The sequence below is a fragment of the Chlorocebus sabaeus genome, chromosome 1 (genome assembly GCF_047675955.1).
Source record: "Chlorocebus sabaeus isolate Y175 chromosome 1, mChlSab1.0.hap1, whole genome shotgun sequence".
NCBI classification, from domain to species: Eukaryota; Metazoa; Chordata; class Mammalia; order Primates; family Cercopithecidae; genus Chlorocebus; species Chlorocebus sabaeus.
The window spans coordinates 82,856,423-82,865,558 of record NC_132904.1 but is presented as its reverse complement, the minus strand read 5'-3'; the positions used below and the strand labels follow the sequence as shown (position 1 = coordinate 82,865,558).

The 9,136-nt window shown below is 41.2% G+C and overlaps 1 long non-coding RNA gene and 1 pseudogene across 1 annotated transcript; one reads left to right on the top strand and one right to left on the bottom strand.

The window, feature by feature from the left end:
* Window positions 1-280: 280 nt before the first annotated feature.
* LOC103248166 (protein farnesyltransferase/geranylgeranyltransferase type-1 subunit alpha-like) lies at window positions 281-2,339 on the bottom strand (annotated as a pseudogene).
* Window positions 2,340-3,666: 1,327 nt separating this feature from the next.
* On the top strand, window positions 3,667-7,839 carry LOC119626599 (uncharacterized). Its single transcript, XR_005242761.2, has 2 exons — window positions 3,667-4,047; window positions 4,567-7,839. It is a non-coding gene; the product is annotated as an uncharacterized lncRNA (long non-coding RNA).
* Window positions 7,840-9,136: the final 1,297 nt, after the last annotated feature.

Below are 9,136 nucleotides of genomic sequence, written 5' to 3'. Positions count from 1 at the left end.
CTTTTAGGCTTTTCCTTTATGGTTGCAAGATGGCACCACTCCAACTCGAACATCATGTTTGTATTCAAGACGAAGGAAAGGGAGACAGTTTGTATCAGTCACTCTGGCCCTTTTATCAGAATTGCAAAAGTGCTCCTAGAAGCAGTCTGCTTCTCCCTAAGATCTTTGCTCATATGTTATTGGGCAGAGCTTTTTTTGTGTGTAGCGTCTAATGGTCGCAAGCGAGGTTGGGAAAAGTGATTCATTTTTTCTGGCTTTTATAGTAAGGAAGCAGGCAAAAGATATGTTGGGTGTAGTTGTTGGGTTAGCTGGTCATGATATTCTGCCCCCAAGTGCTCAGAATACTGAAGACTAAAGATGCAATGACAAACAAGATTGTCCTTATTCTTTTTGCTTGTTTTTTTGCTTTTAGATACAGCTATAACTTTATTACAAAATCATTCTTTTGGCATTAGTTGGTTACAGTGATAATAAGATAATGTGACTGTGCAGACCAACTCTGATGGAACCACTGTATTCCCTGCTTACTGAACCAAACTTCGGCTACCTCATATCCATTACATGCAAGTGACCCACAGTTATTACCGCTACAAATCTTGACGTGTGTACCACTGAGGGAGGAGTTGATGCTAAGGGAATAGATTACATGTTGATAAGACTACAAAAGTTCCTTTATGGGACTCTTTCTTCCTCTTCCCATCCAGTGTCTTTGCTTTAGAATAATCACATTACTTAGAGCTAGTCTGAGTAGCAGCAGCACCCAAGGAGCATCAGTTCTTGTTAAAAAGCAATGCCTGTGTGATGCACTTTTACACCACAGGCAAAGGGAAAGATCCCTCTCATTTTAAACTCCTGCAGAGTCCCTTAATAAAAAATAAAAGCATTCCATCAAGTTCTTCTCGGTGGTGTTATTGCTGTACATTTCTTGGTGAGTCATTTTCTGTGCTGTGTTTGCTTTGAAAGGATCTTCCAATATATCTCCAATATGCCTTTCTTATCATGTCCTTTTCTTTAGCTAGGATTTCACATAACCCTAATGCTTTATTAAGAATGTCTTTGGCTCAAGCCTGTAATCCCAGCACTTTGGGAGGCCGAGACAGGCGGATCACGAGGTCAGGAGATCAAGACCATCCTGGCCAACATGGTGAAACCCCGTCTCTACTAAAAATACAAAAAACTAGCCGGGCGAGGTGGCGGGCACCTGTAGTCCCAGCTACTCCGGAGGCTGAGGCAGGAGAATGGCGTAAACCCTGGAGGCGGAGCTTGCAGTGAGCTGAGATCCGGCCACTGCACTCCAGCCCGGGCTACAGAGCAAGACTCCGTCTCAAAAAAAAAAAAAAAAAGAATGTCTTCCTTATTGTCACACTGGTTTTCTAGCATGTCTTCATAGATATCCACAAGGAAGGCAATTAGGTAGGGGGAACTATGACTTGGTTGTAAATCAAGTAATTGATTTAACAGATTAGGATATTTGGAAAGACCATGATCCTGTAAAATCCCTTTCAAATAGTTCCATGCACTTTCATTATGTGGCACTAGTTGAATCATTTCCAGAGTGTATTGGACTTCTCTCTCCAATACAGCATGATCATTGTAGCCAGTAGTGTTAGAAATAACGAAGTATCTTTGGTTCCAGACAGCTATTTCTCACATCCTCTTTGAGAAGTTGGTCCACATACTGCAGCTCATTATCCCAAAGTTTAAATTCCTGAATAACCCATTGTCAATGCTGCCAGGCATGATAATTCTTTGCATCCTGATTAAGAATATTAGCAAAACTTCAGGCTCCTGAGATGGATCTCTTAGCCGTTCCACTAATACTCGCCTATGATGCCAAGCTTCATAGTTTTGGGGCTGCCCCTCAATTATTGCAGTGATGTAGTTCATTTCCTCATGTAGATCCTTCTGAAGTGACTTTAAGAGGACTCTCCGGAAATGCCACACTGTATAATTGGCTGCATTTAACTCAGTAGCATCCCAGGTTAGCTTAAAAGTTCGTTTGCTTCTTTCATTATGCTGCAGGACAGCTCGGAAGTAATCATAAACATCTCTAAATTTGTCACTATAAATGATCTGGACCACAGGATTGGGGCCATCATTCTGCAGCACTGGATCTATATCAGCCCATTCTGCTCTGTCCCTGCACAGGAGGTAGGAGGGCGAGTCTAGGCTCAGAAACCCGTCGTCCATGGAGGAAGCCATGGCTTCCCCAGCCTCGGCTGCCATCTCTTCCTCGTGCTGCTGCTGGGGCAGGGGTGGATGCTGCTAGGGCGGGGGCTGCTCCAGCTGCCCAGGCTCACCGCCTTGCGCAGCCTCCCGACCCCCTCGGTGGCCACCATCTGAAGATAGTCCTTATTCTGAAGGTGTTAACAAACAGAGGTGCAAACAAACCAGTTTTCACCAATATGCAATAAAAACATTATACGTACCAATGCAAAATATGTAGAGGAGATATTAGAGGCCGAAAGGAGAGAATGGTTAATTCTATCTCAAGCTGGGAGGGGTGGTAGGAGATCAAATAAGACTGTATCCAAAAAGTGACTTTTAAACAGAGTCTTGGAAAATGAGTAGATGCTCAGTGAGTGAAATGTATTCTAGGTAAAGGAATGGAGGTTCTGAGGCACAAATCCATGTGGTGCATTCCAGGAGCTGCAAGCAGTTCATCATGACTGAGGAGGAGGTTTGGAGCTAGATGATGACCTGGGAGACCTAGGGAGAGATGAAGCTGGAAATTGATGCTGGGACCAAGTCATGCAGAGGGCCTCCTGTGTTTCACAACAAGGACTCAGGAAACCATTGTGACCTGGACAGTATCATTGAGATTGTGTCGCCTAGGCTGTCCAGTGCAACCATAAAGTGGAAAGCATGTGAAAAAAAAGTCCGAAGTACCTAAAACCTTTGTTGGATTTCCCTTTCACCTGGGTGCAGCTACACTTTAACACCCGAGTAGCCTGCACACCTGCTAGTCCTATTGGGTAAATACTATTGAGTCCTTAATCAACTATCGAGTTGTATTTGCCACCGACTCCTAGGGAAAGTTACTACACTTCTCTGGGCCTCAATTTTGTCATCTATAAAATAAAAATTAAACTTTGTAGTATAGAATTTTACTTCCCCCTCCCCCGAAATGTTTTCAGATGCATGATTCAAGAACATCAGCCTGGTATAATTAAAGGGAAAACAACATCAAGAAAGGCTTTTGAGTCAGAAAGACCTGGGTGTGAATCCTGGCTCTCCATGTGTTAACAGAGTTACTATGTGACAACTCCTTGACCTGTGGTTTTCTCATATACAAAACAGGGATAAGGCACCTATCAGTGCCCGAAGCATAGCTATTACCCAATAAGTAGCACTGTTTTTATATTGTTTTTAAAATTTACATCTACCCTATAAGGTAGGTGAAATAGGTCTAAAGTTACCCTAAAGTTGAAGATCCAGAGGCATACAGATATTAGTAATTTGCCAAAAGAGCAGCCAGCTAGATAAGTGGTAGAACACAGCACAAAACCAAGTTCTTATTCTTTTCATAAATGGTGCAGCTTCTTTCCTCCAAGTGGTATGATGGGATTCAGATCTCTGTGATGCCTGTCAAGCGAATGATTTTATAAACAAATTAGATAGCCCCATACCTTCCTTAAATCTGAGCTCACAGAACAGGCAGGCTTGGGTTATCTCATGCTTTATAATCATTTATGGATGTGTGACTGGGATACTCTAGCCCTGTGTCTAGCTTTAGCATGACTATAACCTGCCAGGAGAGGGAGCTCATACTGACTCCTTGCTAAGGTTACAGATACCCTGGAGACTTCAAGGGCTGCAGCACCGCGAGGAAAGGAAGGGTGGGGTTTTCCTTGTTACGGGTAATGACTACGCAGCTTTCTGGGAATGCATATTTTGGGAAGAACACTGACATTATTTAAAAAAAAAAAAAAAAAAAAGGTGAGATTATGACACAGAAAGAAATGACCTTTACCAGGAGGAAGTAGAAAGAAAAAAAGAGGAAGTGACTAGAGCAAAGGAAGACAAAAGGAAATTTGGCACAACAGGGTAAGTTTTGTTAATGCTGCACTTTTATTTAAATAGAAGGTAGACAAATGAAATATTTTTAGACTTGTACTGCAGGAACATAAGAATGGAATGAATGTTTTAAAAAAATATTCTGAGAACAGAATTAGCATGTGTCCTCCTAAGAATTCTTTCCCTATTTTGCTTCAATAAATATTAACTTGCCATATGTCCAAACCCTGTGCTAGGCACTAAAGATATGGAAATGAACAATTGAGCTCTTGATCTCAAAGAATGGTCATTACAGCAGAACAGACTTACACATGAGCAGTAAATTACCAGAAAGCCTGCCACCTTCTATGCAGTTGTTGCTAGTAGAGGACAGAGGGGAAAGCTCTTATATCACCATAGGGGAAGGTCAAGTAATATTTATGATAATTATAGATAATTTTTTTGTGGGCACTCACCACCTGGCAGGCAGTCTGCCAAGTGCTTTATGTGGATTATGTCATTTGAGCCTCATAATAATGCAGGTGTTATTCTGTGATTTTCATTCTTTAGATGTGAAAATAGAGAAGCAACTTTTCCAAAATTGTAAGTGGTGGAGAGAAGTTTTTCCAAGGAGAAAACCTGGGCTAAGTATTAAAAACAACAACAACAAAATCAGACAGAAATGAAAGAGAAGAAGGATGGTGAAAAGGGGAAATGGGGGAGAATATTCTGTGCAGAAATAATAGTATGAAAGAGGCTGGTCAGCAAGTGACAGCAGATTGCAGTGGAAAAATCACAAGTTGTTCAATGTTACTGGAGTTTTCAAGGCACGTTGGGGGGTAGAAAGAATTGAAATTAGAATGATGGGCATAGGTCAGATCACAATGGGCTAGCCATGTCCTGAAAAAGAGTTTGAACTTTATTCTGAAACCACTGAAGCATGAAATAAGGAAAACAAAATAATAAGAATAAGAATGTTGTTATTGTGTGGGCTGAATAATGGTCCCCCGAAGATGGTTTCACATCCTGATATGGTTTGGGTGTTTGGTGCCTCGCAAAAACAGAGCCCCACACTTAGTTTAATGCCCTGCTGTTGCTCTCTTGAAATTTTTAATAATTACTTTACAAGGGGCTATTCTGCATTTTCATTTTGCACTGGGACTCACAAATTATGTAGCCAGTATTGCCTAATTCTAACATTAATCCTGAAAAACAAAAAATTATACTCACTTTATAAACCAAGACACTGAAAATCTCAGAGAGGGAGTATAATCCAGTAATAAATGCCTTTAGTCAGGTAAATTCTGCTACTTGCCAGTCAGGGCCCCTAGGACAAGCTTCCTAATTCCTTCCAAACCTCACTTTCTTCTTTTGCACAGTAATTACAATATCTGCCTTGCAGAGTGGTCATGAGCGGTAGAAATAACATATGTAAGGTACTGACACAGTGCTGGCAGATCAGAGGAACTCGGATGGTAGTTGCTGTTGCTCAACGTCCCAGACTTAGTAAGAGTTGAAGAAGGATTTCATGCCTATAGTTTCTTTTTTTTCTCTCAGACTTGTATTTTGGAAGATCATTCTGGCACAATGTGGATGGTGAAATGTAAGACTAGAGGCAAGAAGACCAGTTCAGAAACTGTGGCAATGTCATAGACAATTTCTGGAAAGACTGTCCATCTCATGCCGTCTCTTTTTTCTTTGATATTTGCCTCTAATATGTAGAAGTCATCCTCCAGAGCTGTGTCCTCATCACATGACTCAACCTTCCTAACCTTCTTAATCTTTGCTGGTGCCCAGATTTCCCCAGAAATTTGGAATTTTGATCCAAGAGATGCAGAGGCTGAGCATTGTTGGAACCAAGTCATATTCATAGCAGACTTTCCAGAGAAGGCCCAGAACAACCTGCTTGCTGTTGAGGTCCCCAGAGCCACTCTGAAGCCTGCCTCTCTGCAATGATTTCTCAGTTTCTCCTTTCATTCCACACATGTATACATTCAATAAATCTTTTTCCATTCCCTTCTGAAACGACAAGTTGCAACCAATAGAACCATGTAACAATGCTAGAGTTATTGGGAGATATAGTTGAAACATTAATCAAATTTGTGTAATAGGTTTAGGGAGAAGAAGGTGCACATTTAGGAATATGTCGGTGCAGAAGAAAGAGTTTGGAGTGACTTCCGCATTTCTGGCTTCAGTGATTGTGTTGCTGTTGCTACAATCATAAAGGTAGTGCATATGGGGAAAAAAAGGAGTGATCGGAGAGGGAGATACTGGACTTGAGGTGCCTACAGGACATTCAAATGGAGATATACAGTTGGAAATTAGATATGTGCTTCTGGAATTCAAGAGAGTAGTCTAGGCTGGCAATACATTTTTGGGAATTTTCAGCATTTAAATTGTCATTACCGCCATGAGGATGAATGAGATTGTCCAGAGTATTAAGTTAAAAAAGAAGGATCCAAGAATGAAATCCTATATTTTTTAATACCAATGTATAAGAATGAGGTAGAAGAAAAGAAACTCTGAAAGGAAGCTTAGAAGGAATGGCCAGGGAGGGAGAAGTAGAACCAGGAGAAGTGCCAAATGAAAGGAGAATGTGGACAATGATATGACATCTAAATCAGTCCAGCATCATCACCAGTGTCCTCTTCATCTACAGCTGAGGCTGCAGTCACCCTATCAAACATACCTCCTGAGCCTGCTCCCAGACCCAGGGATTTTTTTTTCTTTTCTTTTCTTTTTCTTTTTTTTTTTTTTTAAGATGGAGTCTCACTCTGTCACCCAGGCTGGAGTGCAGTGGCGCGATCTTAGCTCACTGCAGCGTTCGCCTCCTGGGTTCAAGCGATTCTTGTGCCTTAGCCTCCTGAGTAGCTGGGATTATAGGTGACTGCCACCACGCCCAGGATAATTTTTGTATTTTTAGTAGAGATGAGGTTTCATCATGTTGGGCTGGTCTCGAACTCCTGACCTCGGGTGATCTGCCCTCCTTGGCTTCCCAAAGTATTGGGACTACAGGCGTGAGTCACTACGCCCTGCCCAAACCCAGGGAATTTCTTTAAGCCCCATCTTCTGCCCTTTGCTATGGCCCTAGATTCTCCCGCACTGCTTGGCTTTTTTGGATGGATGGTTTAGAGTAACAGCTGATGGCTGTTAAAATATCATGAGTTCATCAACAATGAAAGAAATGCAAATTGAACAGCCTAAGATGGTTAAGATTCAGGCCAGGTGTGGTGGCTCATGCCTGTAATCCCAGCACTTTGGGAGGCCGCAGCAGGCAGATCACCTGAGGCCAGGAGTTTGCGACCAACCTGGCCAACATGCTGAAACCTCATTTCTACTAAAAAATACAAAAATTAGCTGGATGTGGTTGTGCACACCTGTAATTCCCAGCTACTGGGGAGGCTGAGGCAGGATAATCACTTGAACTCGGGAGGAAGAGGTTGCAGTGAGCCAAGATTGTGCCACTGCACTTCAGCCTGGGTGACAGAGTTCTGTCTCAAAATAAAAATAAAAATAAAAAGTAAGGTTCTATCATGTACCTGTACCTGATGTGGTTTGGCTCTGTCCGCACCCAAATCTCACCTTGAATTGTAATAATCCCCATGTGTCAAGGGCTAGGCCAGATGGAGATAATTGAATCATGGGACGGTTTCCCCCATATTGTTCTCATGGGAGTGAAGAAATCTCATAAGATCTAATGGTTTTATAAAAGGGAGTTCCCTGCACAAGCTCTCTTGCCTGCCACCATGTAAGACATGACTTTGCTTCTCCTTTGCATTCTGCCCTGATTGTGAGGCCTCCCCAGCCATGTGGAACTGTGAGTCAATTAAACCTCTTTTCTTTATAAATTATCCAGCCTCAAGTATGTCTTTATTAGCAGTGTGAGAACAGACTAATACAGTAACTATATCATTAATATATACGAATGAAGCAACAAAGCCTTATGTTGGCAGAGGCTGTGGAGAGGAAGGCAAGTGCAAACTTTGCTGATAGCATTTTAGGTACAGTCAATTTTTCTGCAGGGTAACCAGGGAAGCAGTACATGAGCTGTATGTGTCCTCTGTTCCACGTTGGAACATACTTCAAAGACATAAGCTACAGGAAAAATGTAGTAAGCAGTGAAGATTCTAGTCCCACTATTTATAATGGCCCAAAATGAAAACAATCCAAGTCCTCAGCTTTAAAGTAATTTTTAAATAATGTCCAACTGATTTGGAATGCTGTGTAACCACTGAAACTGATAACCATGTGAACATAGAAATATATCTATGAAATAATGTTAAGTGAAAAAAGCAAACCACAGTGTCAGTGAGGGCATAGAAAAGTGGGAACCCTCAATATATTGTTGGTGGGAATATAAAATGATACAGCCACTTTGGAAAACACAATCTGGAAGTTCCTCAAAAAGTTAAACATAGAGTTATCATTTCACAATGTCACTCCTAAGTATATACCCAAGAGAAATGAAAACATATGTCCACATAAAAACTTGTCCACAAATATTCATAACAGCACTACTCATAATAGTCAAAAGGTAGAAACAACTCAGATGTCCATTGGCTGATAAAATGATAAAGAAAAGGTGCTATACTCACACAATGGAGTATTATTTGGCCGTAAAAAGGATAAAGTAGGTACATGCTTCAGCATGGATGAATCTTGAAAACATTATGATAAGTGAAAGAAGGCAGTCACAAAAGACCGCATGTTATATGAAACCATTTCTATGAAATGTCCAGAATAGGCAAATATATAGAGATAGAAAGTAGACTGGGGTTGCTTAGGCTTGGGAAGGGTGGGGAGGATGGGAGGATTCAGATGTGATAGTAAAAGGTACAGGGTTTCTTTTTGAGATGCTAAAAATGTCCTCAAATTGATTGTGGTCATGGTTATACAACTCTGTGAATATACCCAAAACCACTGGATGTACACTTTAAGTGGGTGGATTGTATGGTATGTGAATTATATCCCAATAAAGCTATTACAAATTTTTTAAAAAATCATTAAATAGTATGTTTACAGTGGGTAAACTTGATGAAGAAATATATAATATACATACAAAAACTTCAATAAAGCATTTTTTTTTCTTTTTTTTGAGATGGAGTCTCGCTCTGTCGCCTGGGCTGGAGTGCGGTGGCAC